This window comes from Oryzias latipes, chromosome 2, assembly GCF_053564925.1.
Source record: "Oryzias latipes strain Hd-rR chromosome 2, Olatipes_Hd-rR_3.1".
In the NCBI taxonomy this organism is placed as follows: Eukaryota; Metazoa; Chordata; class Actinopteri; order Beloniformes; family Adrianichthyidae; genus Oryzias; species Oryzias latipes.
In genome coordinates this window covers 48,818,231-48,843,833 of record NC_136238.1, presented here as the reverse complement: position 1 = coordinate 48,843,833, position 25,603 = coordinate 48,818,231, and the positions used below count along the sequence as shown (strand labels likewise).

General features: G+C 42.0%; 1 protein-coding gene and 3 long non-coding RNA genes across 6 annotated transcripts in view; 2 read left to right on the top strand and 2 right to left on the bottom strand.

The window, feature by feature from the left end:
* Positions 1–25,603, bottom strand: part of LOC144988997 (NLR family CARD domain-containing protein 3-like) — a 273,480-nt gene that overhangs the window by 89,992 nt on the left and 157,885 nt on the right. The window lies entirely within an intron of this gene.
* Positions 4,337–7,142, top strand: LOC144989547 (uncharacterized). Its single transcript, XR_013653796.1, has 2 exons — positions 4,337–5,502; positions 5,819–7,142. It is a non-coding gene; the product is annotated as an uncharacterized LOC144989547 (long non-coding RNA).
* LOC144989605 (uncharacterized) lies at positions 9,109–14,098 on the top strand. The gene is made up of 2 exons (XR_013653868.1): positions 9,109–9,568; positions 9,657–14,098. It is a non-coding gene; the product is annotated as an uncharacterized LOC144989605 (long non-coding RNA).
* Positions 14,553–16,605, bottom strand: LOC144989414 (uncharacterized). The gene is made up of 4 exons (XR_013653565.1): positions 16,542–16,605; positions 15,628–15,817; positions 15,419–15,548; positions 14,553–15,243 (listed from the first exon to the last, which is right to left on the bottom strand). It is a non-coding gene; the product is annotated as an uncharacterized LOC144989414 (long non-coding RNA).

The window sequence follows — 25,603 nt, the reverse complement described above, 5'->3', positions numbered from 1 at the left end:
ATAGCATCAATACTCAAAATATTATACCAAGAAAACGTATGATATTAACAGTAGGAGCTAAATAAATCCAATAAACTTCCAACCAAAACTAGCTAACTTGTTAAGTTAGCAGAAAATGTCCACACCAATAAACATATTTTACCCTAATATAAACACAGAAAATGGGCTCACCGCTCTCATGGACGAACACACGAGCTAATTAAACTGAACTGCTCAGGAAACATCGCCATTTGCTCTTTACCTCTGCTTAAACTATGATTTTATTAACTCAAACGGCCGCTCCCTCTAGTGGCGAACTTCAGAACAACGCTGGTTGTTATAACAGGACTGTTCATCACACACATTCAGGTGAGGAGAGAGCTGGAGAGGCTCTACCAGCGGAAGGCTGCTGGACCTGATGGCATCAGTCCCCGGGTACTCAAAAACTGTTCCAGCCAGCTATGTGGTGTCCTCCAGCACCTGTACAACCTGAGCCTTAACCTTCAGAGGATCCCAGTGCTGTGGAAGACTTCCTGCCTCATGCTGGTGCCAAAGAAAAACCATCCTGAGGCCCCTAGTCACTACAGGCCTATAGCGCTGACCTCCCATGTTATGAAGGTCATGGAGCGGCTGGTTCTGTCACATCTTAGACCCCTAATGAGCCCTTTCCAAGACCCTTTGCAGTTTGCATACCAACCCAAGGTTGGAGTGGAGGATGCACAGATATACCTACTGCAGAGGGGGTACTCCCTGGAAAAGCCAAACACCACAGTTAGGATCATGTTCTTTGACTTCTCTTCAGCCTTCAACACCATCCAGCCGAGACTGATGAGGGAGAAGTTAGAGAAGATGCAGGTAGATGCCCCCATGGTCTCATGGATTGAGGACTACCTGACAGGTCGACCTCAGTTTGTGAGACTGCAGAGCTGTGTGTCTGACACCCTGATAAGTAACACTGGAGCCCCTTAGGGAACCGTGCTGCCCCCCTTCCTATTCACCACATACACAGCTGACTTCCAGTACCACTCTGAGCTCTGCCACCTCCAGAAGTACTCTGATGACACAGCTGTATTTGGGTGTGTGAAAGATGGATGGGAAGAGGAGTACAGGAGCCTTGTGGAGCGTTTCGTCCAGTGGTCTGGGGAAAATTACCTGCAGCTAAACGTGGCCAAGACAAAAGAGATGGCGATTGACTTTAGCAGCAGAAAGCCTCCGCCCTCCCCAGTCTGTATCGGTGGGACGGATCTGGAAGTTGTCTTGTCCTACAAGTTCCTGGGAGTACATCTAGACCAGGGGTCGGCAACCCATGGTTTCGGAGCCACATGTGGCTCTTTCATCCTTCTGTTGTGGCTCCCTGTGACTTTGGAAAATAATGGGTATTTTATAAAAATTCAAATTTATTTTAGTTTGTTCATTTTTCATGGCATTTCAAAGGCGCTGGTGGCTCCGTGCGAGGCACGTGCCACGTAAAAAACAGCTTCCTTGGTGGGCTCTGTTTGTCGGGTGAGGGCTGCAGAGCTGATAGCAGGAGGAGACACGCGGGGCGGCTTCAATAAACACTCCGGGTCTGGAGTGATTTTCTGCCGGGGGCTTGGCGTGGCGCGGAGCAGGGAGCGGCTTTCTGGTGACGGAGAGTTTGCGCCAGTGTTTTGGACTCGCGTGTGCGGTGATGTGTGTTTCAGAGCAGGGGAGCTCGTTGCGTCGGTCGCAATCGACCGGTCATCTTCGGGGACGTGGGGGAGATTGAAGGGGAAGAGAGTGCTTCTTGAAAATCCACCAGCCAATCAAAATCCTCACCGAAAAGTACGGGACTTGATTGACATGAAGAATGGCCAATCGGACATCCTCTGACACATACGTCACTGCAGACGCGAGTTTAAATTTACTGAGCGCAGGCTCTGTCATCAGAGCGGCTTTTTCTCCCCGCTGCACATCATGTCCCCGGTAGAAGTCCAGCAACCGGGGTTTATTAAAGCCGCCCCGCGTGTCTCCTCCTGCTATAAGCTCTGCAGTTCTCGCCCGATAAATACGAGCTCATCAAGGAAGCTGTGAGGCACGCGCTTTATACTGTTGCTGAGCGGCGAACTCCTTCTGAGTTCCAGAGTCTGGGTCTGTCTCCGTTTTGAAATCATGACACCTTGGGGAGACCTGGTTTAGACTACCAGCAGAACCATCAGCAGATTCTCTGCAGGGTCACATTCAGATATTTTGGGCCCTGTGGATCCTCATGCTTTTCATGGACCTTCTACAGTTTAAAGATGTCAGAAAATACTTTCAAAGTAGAACTAAAGACTTTTTCAGCCGTTTTTCTGCAATATGAAAATGCATTTTACAATTTAGGATTCAAGATGAACATATACAATTTAATCTGAAACTTTTGAAATCAAAGCTATAAATCAAAGCAAAATCTATTGGATTCTAATTATTTAGTCATTAATAATTCCTGATTATCAATGACATTTCAATTCCTCGTCTGTTTTAACTTCGTTTCAAGTCATTTCTAATCTATTGCATTTTCATTCGTGATCATGTTTCTGGGTCCAAATCCAAAAGAAATGAGCAAACAGTGAAAATGTAATCTGTCAGTCTGTCATCAAGGCGGGTCCCAGCTGACTAAATGGACCAAGTTCCAGGACTTCCAGCTGCATTACTGCTTCTTAACACACTTTTCTGTCTGATTGCAGGTTGTGGAAATGCAGTTTGTCAGAGATCAGCTGTGAAGTTCTGGTCTCAGCTCTGAAGAAAAACCCGTCTAATCTGACAGAACTGGACCTGAGCAGGAACCAGAACCTGCAGGATTCAGGAGTTCTTCATCTGTGTGGTTTTCTAGAGAGTCCAGACTGCAGACTGCAGACTCTGAGGTCAGACTCCATGTTTCAGTTGTGTTCAGATCAATATGATGACATAGTTGGGTTGACCCACAGTGAGCAGAAATGTCCAGAATCTGATCTGCAGCAGCATCTTCTTGCAGCTTCTTGTTCTCTTCAAAGATCTGCACAAGAACTTTTTCTTTTCTTCCTGCAGCTGCTTGTTCTCTTCAAAGATCTGCAGAAGAACTTTTTTTCTACCTGCAGCTGCTTGTTCTATTCAAAGACATACAAAAGAACTTCTTCTTTTCTTCCTGCAGCAGCTTGTACTCTTAAAAGATCTGCAGAAGAACTTCTTTTCTTCCTGCAGCTGCTTGTTCTCTTCAAAGATCTGTAGAACTTTTTCTATTCTTCCTGCAGCTGCTTGTTCTCTTCCGAGATCTGAGGAAGAACTTCTTCTTTTCTTCCTGCAGCTGCTTGTTCTCTTCAAAGATCTGCAGAAGAACTTCTTCTTTTCTTCCTGCAGCTGCTTGTTCTCTTCAAAGATCTGCAGAAGAACTTCTTCTTTTCTTCCTGCAGCTGCTTGTTCTCTTCCAAGATCTGCAGAAGAACTCTTTCTTTTCTTCTTGCAGCTGCTTATTCTCTTCCAAGATCTGCAGAATAACTTCTTCTTTTCTTCCTGCAGCTGCTTGTTCTCTTCAAAGATCTGCAGAAGAACTTCTTCTTTTCTTCCTGCAGCTGCTTGTTCTCTTCCAAGATCTGCAGAAGAACTCTTTCTTTTCTTCTTGCAGCTGCTTATTCTCTTCCAAGATCTGCAGAAGAACTTCTTCTTTTCTTCTTGCAGCTGCTTGTTCTGCAGAGGAACTTCTTCTTTCTTCCTGCAGCTGCTTCTTCTCCTCAAATATCTGCAGAAGAACTTCTTCTTTTCTTCCTGCAGCTGCTTGTTCTCCTCAAAGATCTGCAGAAGAACTTCTTCTTTTCTTCCTGTAGCTGCTTGTTCTCTTCAAAGATCTGCAGAAGAACTTCTTCTTTTCTTCCTGCAGCTGCTTGTTCTCCTCAAAGATCTGCAGAAGAACGTCTTCTTTTCTTCCTACAGCTGCTCGTTCTCTTCAAAGATCTGCAGAAGAACTCTTTCTTTTCTTCTTGCAGCTGCTTATTCTCTTCCAAGATCTGCAGAAGAACTTCTTCTTTTCTTCTTGCAGCTGCTTGTTCTGCAGAAGAACTTTTTCTTTTCTTCCTGCAGCTGCTTCTTCTCCTCAAAGATCTGCAGAAGAACTTCTTCTTTTCTTCCTGTAGCTGCTTGTTCTCTTCAAAGATTTGCAGAAGAACTTCTTCTTTTCTTCCTGCAGCTGCTTGTTCTCCTCAAAGATCTGCAGAAGAACGTCTTCTTGTCTTCCTACAGCTGCTCGTTCTCTTCAAAGATCTGCAGAAGAACTTCTAGTTTTCTTCTTGCAGCTGTTTGTTCTGTTCAAAGATCTGGAGAAGAACTTCTTCTTTTCTTCCTGCAGCTGCTTGTTCTCTTCAAAGATTTGCAGAAGAACTTCTTCTTTTCTTCCTGCAGCTGCTTGTTCTCCTCAAAGATCTGCAGAAGAACGTCTTCTTTTCTTCCTGCAGCTGCTTGTTCTCTTCAAAGATCTGCAGAAGAACTTCTTCTTTCTCCCTGCAGCTGCTTGTTTCAAAGCTGTCTGCTGACATTTGTGCTCCGCAAAGTTCTGTTTGCAGCCATCAGCTCTTCTTTGTGTCTTTGCTCCAACAGACTCCTTTAAAGCGCGTGCAGAAGTAGCAGCCGTGCACGCTCACATGCACTCTGAATCATGCTGTGTTTCAGCAGATGCAGCTGATAGTCCAGCAGCTGATGTTTGTGAGCAGACAGTGACAGAGTCCTGCTGCAGCTGGATGCTGCTCTGACAGACACATCCTCCACAAACATCCTCACCTTTTCATCCACAAACATCATCACATCATCCATCAAAGCTCCCAGCAGCTTCTGACTCTTCATTCAGAGCTGAAGTCATGCTTGATCAGGGATCAATGTCCAACATTTGGTGCTGACTCTTCCTCATCACTTCCTTCTTCTCTCTGCTTTGATCTGTTGGAGCTGAAAGTCTCTGCTTGAAGGGCTGCAGCAGAGAAGGACTGGAAGATCATCTCCTGAAAACTGGGAGGAAGACTTTCCAGCATCCTGCTGCTGAAATTCTCCCACGATTCAGTGCTGTTTGGAGAAGAGCTGAGCAGAAAGAGGAAGTGGACTTTTTCTGCTGTTGCTGCAGAAACATCAGTTGGTTTGGATGCAGCCACAGGCTGATGTTTGACTTTCACACATCTGGACTTCTTTCCTGAAGCAGCTGCATGTTGTCCTGAATGTTCCTGAATGTTCTTCTTCTCTGCTTCTGCTGGACTCTTCTGATCTGCTGCTATTGCTTCACATCTTTGGACTTTTTCTAAACTTTCTGATCTTCTTCAGCTCTGAACTCTTTAGAAGAAGTGAAGGATGAAAAACAGGAACTTTGTCTTTAAACTCAACTCTTTCTTCTGGATTCAGGTTACAGAAATGTAGTTTGTCAAAGACCAGCTGTGCTGCTCTGGTCTCAGCTCTGAAGTCAAACCCGTCCCACCTGACAGAACTGGACCTGAGATACAACGACCTTCAGTCTTCAGATGTTCAGCAGCTCCAGGATCGGGTGGAGAGTCCAAACTCCAAACTGCAGACTCTGAGGTCAGTAGAGGGTTGGAGTCAGTCCAGCTGCTTCCAGATGTTTGGTCCTAAAGTTAGTCTGAGAGCAAAGATGCAGAGTTTCCTGTGAAGCTGCAGCTTCTCAGTGAAGCTCTGAGGAGAATGATGACAGGCTTCAGGACAACAGTCAGCCAATCAGAGCAGCAGAAGCTCCAACAGGTGAAGATGACAGGAAGCTGCTGCTCTGAACAGGACTGAAGCTCCTGCTGCTCTTTCTGCTGCTGTGCTGCATCACTGACTGACAGACCAGGATCAGGAGACACTCCTTCATCTCTGTCTCTACACTTTCTCTATGCAGGTGGGAGGGAGAAGACTCTTCAGAGGATGAAGACTGTTCGGAGGAAGAAGTCTATTCAGACTGATGTTCCTCCTGGAGGAGCAGAGAGGAGCAGCAGCAGCAGCTGGTCTGCAGAGATGTTGTGACTGGACGGTGTTCCTGGGAGGTGGAGATCAGAGTGATGGAGGAATCAGAGGAAGTGGAGATGAGTGTCAGAGCTGCAGCAGGAACTGATCTGAGATCAGCTCCACTGTCTCTCAGTTATGGTGCTGCAGCTCCCCCGGTGGACTGATGGAGAACTGCACCTCCTCTTCTCATTCTAACTTGGAGTGTTGATCTGAAACATGGGTTGGATTCAGATGTTCAGCAGCTCCAGGATCTGGAGAAAAACAGACCTGCAGACAAACAGATTCTTTTCTAGATCATCACTTTCTTCTCTGATCTTCATTTGATGGACAGATGTGAGTTTGGGATGGACCAATCAAGGATTGAGGGAATCATTGATCAGACAGAACATTTCTGGATGACATAGATCTATGTGTGGGTCAGGCGTTGGATCCTGGTTCTGTCTCTGGAACAGGGACAGAACCAGAACTCTGGATCACTAGATTCTGGTTCCAGATGTTTCACACTTGATTTCTGTTCTCCAGAAACTCTCATTGACAAACAAAAACAGAGTTTCATTCAGAAACCTCCAACATGGTCATGTGACCAGAATGTTCATAGTGGAGACACGGACTAATGCTGTGGTCACATGACTCACTGGTCTGGATTCAAGTCCTTTGAAGTCAGTTTTTGGAGCAGAAATCCCGTCTGATCTCAGTTAGTGAACAAAAGTCTCTCAGTTGAATCATTTTTCTATCATCTCTGTTCTGTTGATGATCAAATATTGACTCATGCAGTTTGAAAGACTCAGAGTTTTGCTTTGATTGATGTTTTCCACAGTTTTCTGACTGAACTTCCTTTTTCTTTGGTGTTTTGTGGGTAAAACTCTGTTCTTTTTCATGCTGACAGCATTTTTAGCTGCAGTTTTAAAGAAGTTTCATCTAAATCCAGTAGAATCTCCTCATTTTCTAGAATGTCTAAACTAGTAGAAACTTTCTGAGCATAAAGCCTGTTTTCTCCAGAGGACATGAATGAACAGAGTGGATCTTAGTGAGGAATGACAGCCTCTGGATGCAGAGAATCACTTTGATGCAGCTGCTGCAACAACACCAACTGCATTGAAGCAGGAGGGAGAAGGGAGACACCTGCTGGCTGTTTGCAGAACTGCATCTTCAAACTGAAAGCTGTCTGTCAAATTCCTGCAGCCTGTTTGGATCTAATAAATGCTCTTTTGAATCAACTCTGTGTTTTCTATTGATTTCTGTCTTTGACTCACAAACAGACTTGAATCTTTAGCCTTCCCCCTCATCCTGTTCCAGCTGTTCTAATCTTCATGTGTTTGGTTCCTTCTCAGTAGAAATGGGTTGGAAAAGAGCTTTGGAATGTTCAGGTGGTGCTGATGTCTTTCTAGATGGGGGTGGGCAGAACAGATGAGAGCCCCTCCCTCCTGATTCAGAGGGGAACAGTGGGCAGCAGCTGAAAGGAGGGAGTGGAAATGGGAAAGGTTCTCTGCAGGTTTCTCCTTTCCAAGAACAGAGGGACACGACTCCATGAACAGCAGAAGCTAAAGAGTTGGAAAACATGCCCAAAGCTGCAGCACCACCTGCAGAAAGATGCTTCCTCTTCAGGCTCCGCCCCTCCACATCAAGAAAGATCAGAGTTTCTGCTGAGCTGCTATTGGAGCTTTTAGGGGGTCAGATCTTTAAGAACATTTGCTGTCAATCAAACCAGGAAGTAAAGTGTTTTGAAAGATCAGATTGATGACATCAGTTGTGGAAACACTGGAAATGGAAATCCAGCAGAGAAGTAAACATCAGGAACTTCCTGCAGGACAAACTGTTCTAGACTGTTGGAGACAGGAACAGCTTTGGTCTGGGAGTTGAAATGAAACCAAAGTGTCCTAAAGCCAAATCACTGAGCACATCTCAATGGTCCACAAACAGTCATTTTCCACAGTGGACCGTCACCACACACTTTACAAGACAGTTTTTCACAACTTTATGACAACAAATCCTGAAATTGTTCCATTCAAGGAAACATTGACTAATATTTGGATTGATGTTGTTTTCCATCTGTGTTTTCAAACCTGCATCAAGAATTAGCTCATGTTTATTGATTCACTTTCTGTGGAAGTTTGGCTTCTCTGATGAACCACCAGAGGGCGACAGAGAACTGTTGAGATTATGAACACAACAGTCAAAGAAATCAACATTTAGCACAAAGTGAACAAACTTAGGTCACGTGCTAACGTTCTGATTCTGTTGGAAAAGCCTTTTGTTTTGATTTCTTCAGGATTTTGGCTCAAAAAGACCAATGACAAATGAAACTCCAATAAAGTTGCTTTATAATGAGGAAATTAAATGTTATTTTTATTGAATTATCAAATGGAGACTCAGCTTCAGGTGATAAAAAAGGTTGGTGCTATTTCCAGTTTTAGAAAGAACATGCCTTCTGCACAGTTTGCAGTGAACGTTACTCATTTATGTCAGTTTGTAATGAACTGAAATACCTCCACACAGGAGACAACATTTAATTATTGACAACATATTTTCTATCGGGTGAAATGATAACACAATTTTACACAGAAATACCTTCGGTCTTTTACTTTTTAACTCTTTCTGATTTGCTTTAAGAAAATATAATCAAAGTAATTTCTTGGTGTGAACTCGTCTTTATTGTCGTCTAACTGTAAACTCCAATTCAAACATGCTGACTAAACAAGGACAGATTTCCTAGAGATTTCCTAATTCTGCTTCCATGTGATCACATGAAAACAGTCCAATGTTTTGGATTCTTCTTCTTCTATCTCATTGACATTAAAGCTGCAGCTCTGTCACCAGGAAACAACATGTGACAGGTCCCAGTTTTTGGTGGAACACCGTCTCTGTGATGCTGCAGACGCTGCTAAAACACAGTGGATTTCATTCTGTTCTATGGAGAAAAGACTGTTTGATTCATGTCTGATGAATTCATCTTGGAGGATTTATCCTCCACGTCTAGAAGTCCGCTCCGTGAAAATCCTGTCCCACTTTAAAGTGTTTCCATGGTGACAGAGGGAACAGCTGGTTAGCATCTTTCTAACTTGACTGAACTGAGGGTTGGGGCTTCCAGCACAGAACCAACCTGAGAGCAAATGAACATTCAAATCCTCCACAAGCTAAACCCCATCAGCGTTGGATTGCTGCAGACAGACAGACTTCATTGATGGCATCTTCCGTTCTGGACCTGACGTTTAGCACACCATAGCTGGATTCCAGAGCGCTTTATCAAAGCGCCTTCAGCCCGTTTGGACTCTGGCGCTCCACGCGCTGATGAATAGTGGCGTTTGGAGGAAGTGCGGCTGCGCAGTCCGTCACTGAACACCGTCACTGCCTGGACCTCTTTCTGGGTCCTAGTGCCCTAAACGTTACAGCTCCTGGTCACACAAGAAAAAAGTCCATTCTAGAGGCCACTCTGACGTCATCATCATCAAAGACAGCGTTACCTAGCAACCATACCAAGACCATAGCAGCTATAGAGGGAAACACAACAAACCATCAACGGCGGTTAAAGCAGTCAGACGTTTGTTCTGCAGCTCAGCAAAAATCTCTGCTTTAGGTTTTGGGGAGAAAAACAAAGGAAAACACACGGAGAAGGATTCTGCAAAGGAAATCCCAAGTTCTATTGGTAAGTCAGCGTCCTGGAAACATGCTTTGTTGGTTCTGAAGTGGCATGAATGCAGACTTAGATTGGTTTGTTTCCTTGGATTCTTCAGATGGATTCAAGCTGGAAATGTTGTCAGCATAAAGCAAGTTTGGACTAAACTAAAGCAGAAAGTGGCTTTGAAGATGGTCAGGAGAAATGAGGGCTTTTTTCAGGAATTCTGGGAAGAGGAGGACTTCTCCAAACAACCAGAATCTAGGAGGAGGTTTTTTCAGCATTCAGATCAGGATTTAGCATGAGCTTCAATCCCATTTTGGTTCAATCCAAATGTTTACCGTCATATTCAGGAGTTCAATGGGATTGAAGCTCAATCCTCAATCCTCCACTATTCATCAGCGCGTGGAGCGCCAGAGTCCAAACGGGCTGAAGGCGCTTTGATAAAGCGGTCTGGAATCCAGCTATGGTGATGTGATGAAGGCTTCACAAATATACATACATGATGAAAGTTTTTGAAAAGTGACTCAACACTTTCCACAAAGTCCCAATGAAATCATGAAATCCCCACATTCTGACCTGAATCCAGAGTGACTTCTTTCTACACTCAGTTCCTTTTTAATGTAGAGACAGAAGAACATTAGGAAAATAATTTGATTCAGACTTCTTGATTAGAATAAAACAAATTACACAGAAAATTCAGCAAACATTGGAAAGAGAGGAGAGGATCCTGAGGTAAACCTGCAGGATGGAGAACATTTCTGTCAGCATCTTAACAGCAGCAGCTTTGATTGGTTTAGATCATAATGGTTTGACTTAATTAATATAAAATTCAGTTTTCTTCATTGTCTGAGGATATGGAGCAGCAGTTCTGAGGTGAAACAAGAAGGACAAAGAGAAATGCTGGAGTACAGAACACCCACAAAGAAATTCATCTAAAACATTCAAAATAATCCCTGATTTAACATCAGAGATGTCTGACCTCCATCCTGACACATTTAGGATCTCCAGCTGCAGAAAAACGTGTCAGATTTCTGTGTCGCTTCCTGAAGCGGAGAAAAAAACATTTTGAACTCCAGATTTTCAAATTACAGATTAATGAAGAGAAAAAAAACACAAACGCGAAATAAGAGAATAATAAATCTACACAAAGACTGAAAAGGATCCCAGTGCATCATGGGATATCCCCCTTTATCAACTGTTGTGGCAGTACTTCAGTCTGAGTGTGGAGCTGCTTTCTGGAGGATGTTTTCTCTTATCTGCTCCCTTGTTTTCCACGGGGAGTCGTGACACCCCCCCCCCCCCCCCCACTGCCACTAAGGATCCTTTTCTGTGGATTTTCCACGGTCAGTCCCAGGTCAGCAGGGTCTGACTTTACTTTAGTTCAGCAGCTCCTCTTTTCCTCTAAGGTGAAGCTTCATGTGGACGCCTTCTTCTTCTTCTTTTCTCCTCTTTTCTGGAGCTTGGGCTCCATGCAGTCTGATCAGCTCTGATTTTAGCGCCGCCCACCACTCAAATGGCGCCGCAGGACCTCAGATGGCGTCTGTACCATTGACTTCACATTGAAAGTGGCCACGCCCACCACTCAAATGGCGCCACAGGGCCTCAGATGGCGTCTGTACCATTGACTTAACATTGAAAGTGGCCACGCCCACCGCTCAAATGGCGCTGCAGGACCTCAGATGGCGTCTGTACCATTGACTTAACATTGAAAGTGGCCACGCCCACCGCTCAAATGGCGCCACAGGACCTCAGATGGCGTCTGTACCATTGACTTAACATTGAAAGTGGCCACGCCCACCGCTCAAATGGCGCTGCAGGACCTCAGATGGCGTCTGTACCATTGACTTAACATTGAAAGTGGCCACGCCCACCGCTCAAATGGCGCTGCAGGACCTCAGATGGCGTCTGTACCATTGACTTAACATTGAAAGTGGCCACGCCCACCGCTCAAATGGCGCCACAGGACCTCAGATGGCGTCTGTACCATTGACTTAACATTGAAAGTGGCCACGCCCACCGCTCAAATGGCGCTGCAGGACCTCAGATGGCGTCTGTACCATTGACTTAACATTGAAAGTGGCCACGCCCACCGCTCAAATGGCGCCACAGGACCTCAGATGGCGTCTGTACCATTGACTTAACATTGAAAGTGGCCACGCCCACCGCTCAAATGGCGCTGCAGGACCTCTGATGGCGTCTGTACCATTGACTTAGATCAACAACGCGTCCCCCGCGGTCCTCTGAGGTGGCTGTGTCACTCCGGGCTGCTCGCCCATGTCAGCGGGGGTCAGCGGGGGTCAGGAAGCTGCTCAGCCTCCAGCTTAGCAACCGAGAACGGGAGGAATGTAAACAGAGACGGCGGGGGACGCGTTGTTGATCTAATCTAATATGTTTGATATAACCCATTCTATTTTTTAATTGTTAATACACATGATTTATAATAAAGGTGCTCAATAGCCCCGGCCATATGTCTGCATTTAAAGCACAAAGAGATTATTTCTCATTAAAATGCAGGAAAAAACAGACTTTTTTCTAAATCTAAACATAAACAACAACAAATATAAACAGAGTTTTCTGCATCTCTTCCTCACAGGGCATCTTCATCACCAGCAACAGTTTTTCTCCCTGTAGAAGCAGAATTTAGAAGATCAAGCAGCTTTTTTATTTCTAAAAGTGCAAATAATGTTTAAGGTCACCAACTTCATGCTGAAAGAAACAGGAAATGACATCATCCACATGAGAAGATGATGAAGAGTGAAAGAGTGACAGTACTTGTTCTAGTTCTCTGGTCCTCGTTCCCTTTGGTTCTCCTCCTGGACATGTAGACCAGAGCAGCAACCACACCCAGAAACATCAACACCACCTTCATCACGGCTCCAACCATGATGATGAAGTTGTGACCAGAAAGATCTGCAGACAACAGATTTACCAGCATCAACTCAAATATTTGTAAATGGCTTTGACTTTCACAATTTGTCTTTGTTGTTCAAAATAATATAAAACAGTTTTATCTGAAGAGTCCAGAACATAGACAGCATCTGTCTTCACCTCCTCATCCTCCACAAACTGACAGATGAACGTTTGGTTGTTTCCCAGTCAGAACAGAAACACAGTCTGGTTGTCCTCTAAACTCCAAGCCAACTCCGTCACCAGACAGCTGAGATCCCGTCTCATTCATCCAGATGAAGCTGTTGTGTCTACAGGGAATAGTTGGATCAAATCTACTCAGTGAACACTGGAATGGGACACTTCCACTTCCTCTGGGAGGAACGTCTGCTGGATCTTTACAAACTGAAGGCAAACACAAACAGAAAAGAGGTTTTTCCATGAAAACCTTTGGTCCTGACAGCGACCACATGTACCTGCTGACCGTTTTCCAAAGAAAGAGCTGATTTGACCATTTTAGAAACTATTCAGAGAAATGTTTTCATTTGGTTCAACAAACAGAAATAGTCTGGATTTTGGAGTTTCAGAGTAAACTATTACAGAGGATGATGGAGTCTCATCATTTTCTGACAACTTTCAACAAACATTATTATAGAAATTATATTAAACTATATCAAATGAACCACAGAAATGTTTTCTGCATGAAGCTGAAACTTTGTTGTCAGCTCTTTCTTTGTCTTTCTAGTCCTGATTCTCCGGGTCTGTCTGGTCTAACTCCTATCATTCTTAGAATTAGAAAAGCCCAGAAGCTCTGGATTTGTGAGATAAATCCCCCCCTCATCTGAGATGAAAACTGATTAGTTCTGACTCTGAACGTAAATAAAGGAATAATATTGAATCTATTGTAGAATCTGAAGGTTTAGATTAAAAAACTCCAAACGTCAGAGTCTCTTCAGGGTTTGAGCTGTTTCTGAAAAAGATCAGAATGTTGACAACCATGAAGTCACAGAATTATTCATGTCAGAATACTCACTGCTCAAAGTATTCAGATACTCCTCAAACGTGTTCTTGTTCCTGAGCCCACAGAGACATGGAGCAGCATCTTCATCAGAGATGTTTGTGATGAGCAGAGAGCAGTCAGTGCTCACATTCAGCCTGGAAGCTCTAGCTGAACTCTGGACAACACTTCCATTGTGGACTTCTGGTCTCAGTGCTTCATCTGGATCTTTCTGGTTCAGCCATGTAACATCAGAGCACGAGGAAGAGGAGGATGTAGGTCTACAAGGACGTCATCTCCAGCTCTGTGATGAAGATGTTTAGTTTGTTCACTGATGTCTGCAGGAGAGAAAAGAAGAAAAAGACCCTCTATATAGTGCAGAACTATATATAGTTCTCTGAATTTAAAAGCAATTCAGACACCCGTGCTCAGTACTTTTTTCTTTTGGGTGTTGTTCATAACGCGCTTGACACGGAAACAAAGTAGCGCATTACCGCCACCACCTGGTCTGGAGGCGAACTACTATTTAACGCGGAGAATGACACTTATTTGTCAGAGTAAAAACATAATAAATATGAACATTTTACAAAGACTATTTATGAATCTGCTGTGTTCTGATCATGGAAAACGTGACTGATTTATAAATAATTAAATTACAAACACTTTGGTGTTGATTTAATGTATTTGTTCATAAATAAACCCCCAAGTTATTTTTTCATGCCAATATTTATTTTGTTTTTGTGCCGCTGAACGATTAACGGGCTCTTGCAAGGAGGCATTTTTTTCTGTAGTTTTCTTACACCTTACTGAAAATGGCTTTGAAAATGAATCTGTCCGTGTTCCTGGCAATAATTCAACCGTTTTTCGTGAGATCAAACTGAAAACGAGCAGATATGCAGCATCACAGGACGGCAAGGACAAGCAGACATCTCAGAAGATTTCCTCTGGATGCCCTGACCAGACAGAATAACTTGTGAGTTAAACTTAAAGCTTTTTTTTTAGTTAAACCTAAACTTTAACTTAAACTTTGTTACTAATCATGCTCAAGGTTACACAGTCTGCTGGGTAAGAGTTTAACATTCTTTTTCAAGTGAGTTGTGTAGTCCAATTACATGAAACACTTGTGAGTTCAAAGTTTAGAATTTTTTATTCAGAGTCAAACCATATCACTTGTTTTAAACAAAAACAAAACAAAAACTTTCATTTTTAAAAGTTTAAATGAAAATCCAAAAACCCAGCCAAATAAAAACCACGAGATTTTCCAGAATTAATAAATACTTCATAATCTAAAATGTAAGACATCAAAATAAATAGAAACATTAAAAAAATGTGATTTAATTTCCTCAATAAAATAAATAATGTTGCATTTTCCAGGGTCTTCCACGTCTCTACTGCTTTACCAACACAAAGGTGTCTGTCCTGGCCCTTTACGCTGACGGTCAGTCCGACACAAGACTGGATTTTCGGTTGACCCGCAGGACCATCGAGCATCTGGGTCGATGGTCCTGAAGCATCAGCTTCGGGTTCCTCACACTCTGGGGGGTCACAGGAGACTGACGTCCTGGTGTTTCTTTTCTGGCTGGCGTGTGGCACATCTTACAGTGTGGTAGCCAGAGTCTTTGACATGACACGGTCCACCGTGAGCCATGTTGTCCACAGGACGGCAGACCGCATCCTCCAGCTGATGAGCAGGGTCACCCAGCTTCCCAGTGGGAATGAACTACCATAAGTCGCCTCTGGATTTTAGCAGCTCGCTTGGTCTTTCTCCTTCCAAAGGGTCACAAGGAGCATTGATGGCTGCCACATAAGAATAAAGGCCCTAAAAGAAAATGCAGCTTGTTATTTTAACAGGAAGCTTTTTTATTCCATTAAAATGCATGCTGTATGTGACTCTAATGCCAAATTTATAGATATTTTTGTTGGGAATCCAGGATCAATCCATGATTCACGGGTTCTACGTAAAAGCCCAATTTATGTAAATCAAACAAACCCACCTGAAGGATCCTTTTGGGTGATGGTGGGTATCCCTGCATTGCACATCCCATCATGCTGCTGACACCCTACAGGGAACCCATGAGGAATGCCATTGAGGCAGTTACAACCAGAACCACTCCAGAACACGCTCTGTTGTGAAGAGAGCATTTGGCATGATAAAGATGAGGAGGAGAGCAATATTTCTGGGGGCACTGGAAGTAAAACCAACCTTTGCAATGAAAATCATTGCCTGCAGTTCAATTCTGCACATTCTGTGCATCAGCAAAGGCGACTGCTTAGCCACAGATGTTGAGCCACAGCAGGACAACACCAGGAACATGCAGGACGAGCAGAGTCACGTCTGTCTGCAAGGACAAATCTTTGCTTTCCTTTCAGCTCCAACTGTGACACACATGACTCTAGAAGACCAGGATTATTGTTAACATGTATAAAAATAAATATTAACATATAAAACGAAATTCTAAATATGTACATCTGATATTTATATGAAAATCCTTTTAAGATTGTTAAAAATAGCTCAAATTTAAATAATACATGTAAATTATTCATTTTTGTTCATACATTTATTAAACAAATTGGAAAAACAATGGCTGCATTACATTTAGAACAATAATTTCAACTCAAGTAAACTTAACAGACTCTCCTGTCGCTGTTCCTCCCTTCTAGCCCTTTCCTCCTCTCTCTTCTGGGTCTTTAACATAAACCTTTAACCCAGTACGACAACGATTAACCGTTTATTAAAATGAAGTCAAATCTGATCATATATGTCTCTACCCATCTGGCACGAGCTAGCTTGAAAACAAACAGGCTATCTTTCTCCATCCGCAAATGGATCGGATTTTCCTCATCCTCGTCTGTCCCTACATATATGAAGACATTTAAAACATGTGTTAATAACTTGTGACTACGGTTAGAAGTCACTGCTTTTATATGTAATATCTAGCGTTTGTTTTTAGCCTTCGGCGCTAATTCGCGTTAGCGTTAGCTTTAGCATTACTGAAATTGATGAGCTTCAAAACAATCTAGGTTGTTGATTGAGGAATATAACATATTAAACACATCATCTTAAGTATTTACAAATATATTTTACAACAGATACTGGATATTTTTTAATATACTTACACGTTTCGGTGGTTTTCCTTGCACAACCGGCTGCCATTTTCGAATGATTCAGACGAATGATTATCTCACGATAATCAGCCAACTTCCGTTTCTACTGAAATGCCTTCCGTTTCTGTCGAAAATTTCAGTAGTGTGTGTGAGAGGATTTCAGTAGTGTGTGTGAGAGGATTTCAGTAGTGTGTGTGAGAGCATTTTGGATAGTGTGTGTGAGAGGATTTTCACATGTGTATGTGAGAGGATTTTCGATAGTGTATGTGAGAGGATTTTCACATGTGTGTGTGAGAGCATTTTCGATAGTGTATGTGAGAGCATTTTCACATGTGTATGTGAGAGGATTTTCACATGTGTATGTGAGAGGATTTTCACATGTGTATGTGAGAGCATTTTCAGTAGTGTGTGTGAGAGCATTTTCACATGTGTATGTGAGAGGATTTTCACATGTGTATGTGAGAGCATTTTCACATGTGTATGTGAGAGCATTTTCACATGTGTATGTGAGAGTTTTTTCACATGTGTATGTGAGAGATTTCACATGTGTATGTGAGAGATTTCACATGTGTATGTGAGAGATTTCACATGTGTATGTGAGAGATTTCACATGTGTATGTGAATGAATACATTTTCAGTTGTATGTATACAAGCATTTCACTAGTGTGTGTGAGAGATTTCATATGTGTTTGTGAATGCTAATTCTGAATTATGTCCTACACGGCACCTCATAAAATTCGTCCCGGTGTGTACGGGCCTTAAGGCTAACAGTGCTGCATGTGGCTAAAAGTGCTAGCACTGTGATCAGCATCATCAACTGACTCAGAACAACACACTGCTTCCTTAGCCTTAAACTTACCGTGGTAACTAGCATAACCTGCTTTAGGAATATCATCTGCAGAAAACAACAAATGGAAAAAAACCACAACAACAAATGAACAATCCACTCTCCACATCTGGTTAAATCAACAGAGAATCAAAGTCTGGAGAAATGAACATTTGTAAACAAACTTGTTCCGTAATTATCAGATTTTTTCCTGCTGCTGAGTTTTTTTTAAGTTTTCATTTCTTCTTTATTGTTATACATTTCCTCAAGCTCCTCTAAAACTGTTGAGTGGTTGTAATTTCATTTATGCTTTTCTAAAATAAACTCCAAACAGGTTCTGTCAGAAAAGTACAAACCTGCTTTAAAGAGAAGTGTTTTATTGAATTCAATAATAATTATAATAATAAAAACCTGTTTCAACAGGTAACATTCTTTTATTTTTAGTTATCTTTTCTTCTGTGACGCTTGCATAACAACCAACATAAATGAGTTCAAAGGTTTTACCTTACTTTATTTTCCTGATAGTTTGGTAAAAATAACAACAATGACATTTATATAGAAAAATTGAAATACTATATTGTTCCAGTGCAACCCGAACAAGATCAGACATACAACAAATACACACATACAGTTCAAGTTGACTGAGGCAGCAGCAGCAAGTGCGCACCTTTTTTCTTAGGATGGGTAAAGATGGTTACAATAGGTGGGGTGGGGGGATTGGTGACAAAAAAAGTCGTATCCCAACACTGTGATACAATGTGTAGATACAAGAAAAAAACTACACCGTCTGAACACAGAAGCAAATATTAGGGAGGTCGGGGGGGGGGGGGGGGGCAGCAGCATCGGCCTTCAGCACAAAGGGGTTTTTCCACACTCTGTTGTTTTGTTGGAGCCAAGGAGTCTCAGCTCGGGGGGGGGGGGGTCCAATTAGATTAGATTTCCAGCGCCAGCAGATTGTTTGCTCTGTGTCCTTGACTGGTCTTACACCGAGAAGCAGATCTGATCTCAAAAGTGGGCAATTTAAGCCAGTCTAGCCTCAATTCAGGCAGAAACGCGCTCCAACTTGGTATCCATCTTCTGCACAAGTTCAAAGATCGTGAGCATCCTGCCTAAGTGGGCCAGACAAGCACAGAGCTTTTGATCTACTTGTGAAAGTTTCTTGTACTGAGTCTCTCCTCCCCGAAGGATCCTATTCCAGAGTTCAGACGAATCTCCTCTCTCCGTCTTCCGCTCCCAGACTGCCTGATAGATCAGAAATCCTCCGATCCCAATGAGGAGGAATTCAATTATCATAAATCCATATAAGTACACATCCTCAAGTAGCAGCAGGCAGAAAGATGCAGCTCCAGACAGACAAAAGCTGGGGGGGGGCTGATACAGGAGGAGCGAGAGGAAAAGCGTCCGTCCTCAACGAGAGCAGGAAGAGTTTGACTCACAAACAGACTTGAATCTTTAGGCTTCCCCCTCATCCTGTTCCAGCTGTTCTAATCTTCATGTGTTTGGTTCCTTCTCAGTAGAAATGGGTTGGAAAAGAGCTTTGGAATGTTCAGGTGGTGCTGATGTCTTTCTAGATGGGGGTGGGCAGAACAGATGAGAGCCCCTCCCTCCTGATTCAGAGGGGAACAGTGGGCAGCAGCTGAAAGGAGGGAGTGGAAATGGGAAAGGTTCTCTGCAGGTTTCTCCTTTCCAAGAACAGAGGGACACGACTCCATGAACAGCAGAAGCTAAAGAGTTGGAAAACATGCCCAAAGCTGCAGCACCACCTGCAGAAAGATGCTTCCTCTTCAGGCTCCGCCCCTCCACATCAAGAAAGATCAGAGTTTCTACTGAGCTGCTATTGGAGCTTTTAGGGGGTCAGATCTTTAGAAACATTTGCTGTCAATCAAACCAGGAAGTAAAGTGTTTTAAAGATCAGATTGATGACATCATCAGTTGTGGAAACACTGGAAAATGGAAATCCAGCAGAGAAGTAAACATCAGGAACTTCCTATTCTAGACTGTTGGAGACTAATATTTGGATTGATGCTGTTTTCCATCTGTGTTTTCATACCTGCATCAAGAATTAGCTCATGTTTATTGATTCACTTTCTGTGGAAGTTTGGCTTCTCTGATGAACCACCAGAGGGCGACAGAGAACTGTTGAGATTATTTGATTGATTGATTTGATTTGATTTATTGATTTATTTCAAGCATTGTAGTCAAAGAAATAAAAAATTTTTTTACACATTTATCAAACTCATTACAGAAATGATGAAATGCATAGATTAAAAAGACAGAAAACAAAACAAAAATGTCAATTAAATCACATTTGCTTAATTAAATACAGTGATCATTAACTGAAGTATAAGTAGAGTTTGATATATTGCTTGAAAAGGAGTGGGAAGAAGCAAGCTTATATAATCCCACCCCTACTGAGTTCATTCATTTGATAGTTTAACAGTGTTTTAAATCCGGTTCTGATCAGATAGATTCTCTTCAAGAAACAAAATCCAGTGCCTAGAAATGATTGATGATCATCAGAAAACATTCATTCATGATTTCAGTAAACAGTAACGATATCGATATGTAATAATAATTGATGATCATTAGAACACATAAGATTAAACCAGAAATTATTGCTACACATTGCAGATCAAGTAAATAAAATCAATGGCTTATTGATTGTAATTTAAACATTTCAGTAATCATTATTGCACATTACAATGTAACACTCATTGGTTGTGATTAAAAGAGCTTTGATTATTTCACCACAATCAAGTTCACACATGTATTTGGAATTATTCAAGCACCTGTTGATCCTTAAATCTTCTTATCTTCATATCCTGAAATAAGAGTTTCTTTATACATTTTCTTGAATATTTGAATATTTGAACATTGTTTGAGCTCATTACTTAAACTGTTCCAAAGTTTAGTGCCACACACCGACACACAGAAACTTTTCTTTGTGGTTCTTATCAGTTTGATCTTGAAGTTCCTACATCCCCTCAGTCTGTAGCCTCCTTCATTTTCTAAGAACTGTTTTTGGATGTTGGATGGTAACAATTTCCAGCTGGCTCTGTATAAAAGTTGCGCAGTGTAAAAATCAACAAGGTCATACAGTTTTAAAAGTCTTGATTGATAAAATAGATTGTTCGTATGATCAAGATATCCGGCTTTATGTACAATTCTGACGGCTCGTTTTTGAAGTAGAAAGAGAGGATGTAGTGAGCTCTAGTAATTATTCCCCCAAATTTCTATACAGTAGGTGAAATATGGTAATATTAAAGAACAGTACAATAAATATCTACTGTTGTATCCTAATATATGTTTAGATTTATTTACGATTGAAATACTTTTTGAGACTTTAGTTTGTATGTGTCTGATGTGTGGTTTCCAACTTAGTTTGTCATCGATAAAAACCCCTAAGAATTTGATTTCTGTAACACTTTCAATTAAGACATTATTTATTACAATTGAGGGCTCTTTATTTGTGTTGTAGCTTCCAAAAAACATCACTTTGGTTTTATTTAGGTTCAAAGACAATTTGTTGTAATCCATCCATAGTTTTATATTATTTAACTCTGTGTTCACCACCTTTATAAGTTCCCTTTGATTGTCTGTAGAATAGAATATGTTTGTGTCATCAGCAAATAATATGAGTTTCATAAGCTTTGAAACATTGAATAGATCATTTATGTAAATATTGAATAGCAGCGGGCCCAGAATTGATCCTTGTGGGACACCACAACTTATCTCTTTGGTTTCTGATGTATATTCATCAATCTTGACATATTGTTTTCTTCCCGTTAAATAGCTTTTGACCCAAGTTAGCGCTAGTCCTCTTATGCCATACACTTCCAGTTTGTCAAGTAGGATGTCATGATTGAGAACACAACAGTCAAAGAAATCAACATTTAGCACAAAGTGAACAAACTTAGGTCACGTGCTAACGTTCTGATTCTGTTGGAAAAGCCTTTTGTTTTGATTTCTTCAGAATTTTGGCTCAAAAAGACCAATGACAAATGAAACTCCAATAAAGTTGCTTTATAATGAGGAAATAAATGTTATTTTTATTGAATTATCAAATGGAGACTCAGCTTCAGGTGATAAAAAAGGTTGGTGCTATTTCCAGTTTTAGAAAGAACATGCCTTCTGCACAGTTTGCAGTGAACGTTACTCATTTATGTCAGTTTATAATGAACTGAAATACCTCCACACAGGAGACAACATTTAAGTTTGGACAACATATTTTTTTTACCGACCACAGAAATATTTTGAGGTTTTACTTTTTGAACGTTTCTGTTATTTGTTTAATGAAAATAGCATCGCATCACCGTCACTGCCTGGACCTCTTTCTGGGTCCTAGTGCCCTAAAGGTTACAGCTCCTGGTTCCACAAGAAAAAAGTCCATTCTAGAGGCCACTCTGACGTCATCATCATCAAAGACAGCGTTACCTAGCAACCATACCAAGACCATAGCAGCTATAGAGGGAAACACAACAAACCATCAACGGCGGTTAAAGCAGTCAGACGTTTGTTCTGCAGCTCAGCAAAAATCTCTGCTTTAGGTTTTGGGGAGAAAAACAAAGGAAAACACACGGAGAAGGATTCTGCAAAGGAAATCCCAAGTTCTATTGGTAAGTCAGCGTCCTGGAAACATGCTTTGTTGGTTCTGAAGTGGCATGAATGCAGACTTAGATTGGTTTGTTTCCTTGGATTCTTCAGATGGATTCAAGCTGGAAATGTTGTCAGCATAAAGCAAGTTTGGACTAAACTAAAGCAGAAAGTGGCTTTGAAGACGGTCAGGAGAAATGAGGGCTTTTTTCAGGAATTCTGGGAAGAGGAGGACTTCTCCAAACAACCAGAATCTAGGAGGAGGTTTTTTCAGCATTGAGATCAGGATTTAGCATGAGCTTCAATCCCATTTTGGTTCAATCCAAATGTTTACCGTCATATTCAGGAGTTCAACTCTGAAAGCCACCATGACATCAGAGACATTAAAGACCCTGTTACCTAGCAACCAAACACAACAAACTGGAGACTATTCAAACTGGACATTTTGGGGCAACAATTCTTTTCTAACTCAAGTTTTTATGAAAATCCAAATGATGGAAACAGATTGTGTAAAGGAAATGAGGATCTATTGGTGAGTCCCAGTCCTGGAAACATGAGTTGTGCTCTGATGAAGACGCCTGATCCAAATGTGGAGTTTTGAAATGTTCTTCATGAGATTCAAACTGATTGAAGCTTTGAATTAAAGGTGTCAACACATTTCTGCATTGGATTCATTCTGTTTCAGTGTCTAAGGTTGGTTTGGTGGCAGAAACCAAGTTTTTGTTGAACAATAGCGTTTGAAAAAGCAGAAAGTGGCTTTGAAGACGGTCAGGAGAACTTCTTTGAAGAGGAGGACTTCTCCAAACAACCACAACCTTAGAGGAAGTTTTCTGAGCATTCAGAGAATGCTTTTACAATGACTCATCATTTTCCACAAGAAGCTAAGGAGTTTTTCCAAATGCATGCTGGGTATTCTTAGTTCTAGCTTGGAAAGCACTTTGTGGGATTTCCCTGGAAAACCTGCTTTATCAATCATTTTGGTCTCTTTTTCTTCTTCTAAGTTCCAGCTTGGTGAGTGTGCAGGTCGCCATGGCAACCAGTGTCCAGGTCAAAGGGAGGACCACGGCCATCCAGTCTCCAGGCTTTTGGATTGATTTGGATTTGAGAAACATTTGTTTCCCACATTTTAATAGTAGAATTCAACACGGGACATATAGTGGATTGTAAGAATAGGAACAAAAACAGCAACAACAAAATAATCCTCCTTTTGACGTGAATATCTGAGGAAGTCAGCTCTGCTCTTTGGTTCTGGTTCTGGTTCTGACAGTAAAACGTCCGCATGAGAGACTGTCAGTGAGACGTTTGTCCATTCCTCTCTCAGAATGTCCTGCAGCTGCTTTCAGATGAGGCTGAAGGTGTTCCTCACAGGAAGAGGCCGGACAGCTCAAGCAGGACTTGATGGCTTTCAGTTTTCTTCCAGTGCAGACGTCACAGACCACATCTTCAGGTCCAGCAGAGCAGAGACCAGCAGGAGCAGCTTGGAGTCCGCTCTTCTTCAGCTGCTCCACTAAAGCTGCTGACATGACATTTTTCCCCAGAACAGGCCTCGGTGTGAAGGTCTTCCTGCACTGAGGACAGCTGTGGACGTTCTCCTCTGCATCCCACAATCCTTGAAGACACTTCATGCAGTAGCTGTGTCCACAGGAAATAGCCAGCGGATCCTTCAGCCGATCCAGACAGATGGAACAGCAGAAGCTACATTCATCCAGATCCTTTGGCTGCAGAGTTCCAGTTGAAGAAGCTGCAGTTCTTTCTGCAGCTTGTTTCCCTTCCAGACTCTGAACTTTCAAAGGTTTTGTCATCAGGAGGATTTCAGGATCAGAGTCCAGGACAGTCTGGGATGTCACTGAAGACTTTACTGCAACTCAGAAACATTTATTGGTTTAGCTGTCAGTCAAAGATCATGAAAGAGACAAAGTCCAAAGTTCTTCATGTTATCAACAAATGTTGTGTTTTAGCAGAAACAGTCAGACGTTCTTTAATTTAAGATAGACTCTGGAACTATGAAGAGATATTTCTGCCACTACAATGAGAAAGAAAGACAGAAAAATCTTGATTTGTACTGAAACTTTATAGAATTTTGATTGGATCCTGAAACAATAAAGTCCTGTTTCTATTCAGCTCAACAGCAGCAGGAAGTAGGAAAAAGGATGACGGTTCACCACAGTAGACTTAAAGCTGTACTGATAGAAAATGTCATTTTTGACTTGTTGACATTTTTCCTCAGAGAACATTTGCTGCATCAGGATGACTCTATGTTGAAGAATGTTTTATTTTGAAAGGAACTCATATCATCCTTTGTTAAATGTAAAATTCAGTTTTATAGTCAGAAAAAATGCTGTTTTCTCTTTACATTTCAATGTTTTATTATTAAATACCAGAATTGATCCAAATCCTCATCGTAACATCAACATAAATAAAAAGCAGTCTGCTGTTTTTCTGGTCAGAGACAAACAAACCAGAACGGCTCCTTTAGTGTTGAAGGTTGCAGACTCCTAATCTGACCTTTGACTCTAGAGACACCTGGACAGTTTGGCCCCGCCCCCTGGCGTTCCAAACAGGAAGTACCTTCTTGCTCCATAAGCCAGAATCCCATAGACTTCTATTGAGAAATAACTGACTGATCTAGGGCGATATAGAACTATTTTATATAGAGATTTCATATCAGACCATAATGATATGAATCACCATATAAACCAAATATCTGTATTTGTAAAATCTGAACGCTCTGTGTCTCCTAAGAGAAATGTTTTATCATCAGCAGGTTGTTTAGATTTAAATGTTTATTTCCCATCATGCATTTAATATAACAGATGCGCTAAAGGACCATAATGCAACAGTTTTTCTGATAATTAAGAAAAGGTGTTTATATTACAAACTAAACTGAAAATTAAAGCAAAACTTTCAAGTTTCAAAATAAAACATGAATCTGTGAAGATCTTTTTATTTTTACCAAACTACTTCTGACTCCGTCTCACTAAAGTGTAGCGCTTTAGTTCAGGTGGATTTCAGCCAGAGTTCAGGCTCAAAGTCAGGCTAGTTTAAACATGCTTCCTGGAACACGTTCCCCCCACCCCATCTCCATCAATTACCCTCCCTTTCCATCTTGATCTTGCTCACCAGCAGCATTGACGATTGAACACTGCTTTCTCACCTGCTCAGATACCCCTCCCCATATTCCACCACCCTTCAGCTCCACTGGCTTCCTGTCAGATGCAAGATTGTCCTCAAAATATTCACGTGCTGTGTGTCGGCGTTGTGTGTCATCATTGTGTGATTTGATGTCATCACAAGTTGAAAGTGTTGGAGATCAATGCAGGGAAGCAGATTGAGATGGTTTGGGACACACTGAGAGGAGGATGTACCCCCAGAGTGACCCCATTTCTCCAGTGGCTGACTCCGCCCCTTAGGACGTCCCCCTGTGTGGATCAGTGGAACCTGCTGCAAATGCAGGCTCTGGTTCTAACTGCTGGATCAGAAGTGGAATGGGAGCTGTAGTGGTGTGTCTGCAGCTGGATGTGGAACACATCAGGGAGGGGTCAAAGGTCAATGTTGTCAGTCTATTCTCCAACAATGCTCCAACATCTTCAAAGGTTTCTGGTCCCAAATCCAGAGTGGAGCTGGTAGGACGTGATCATTTCAGCCCTGAGGGGCT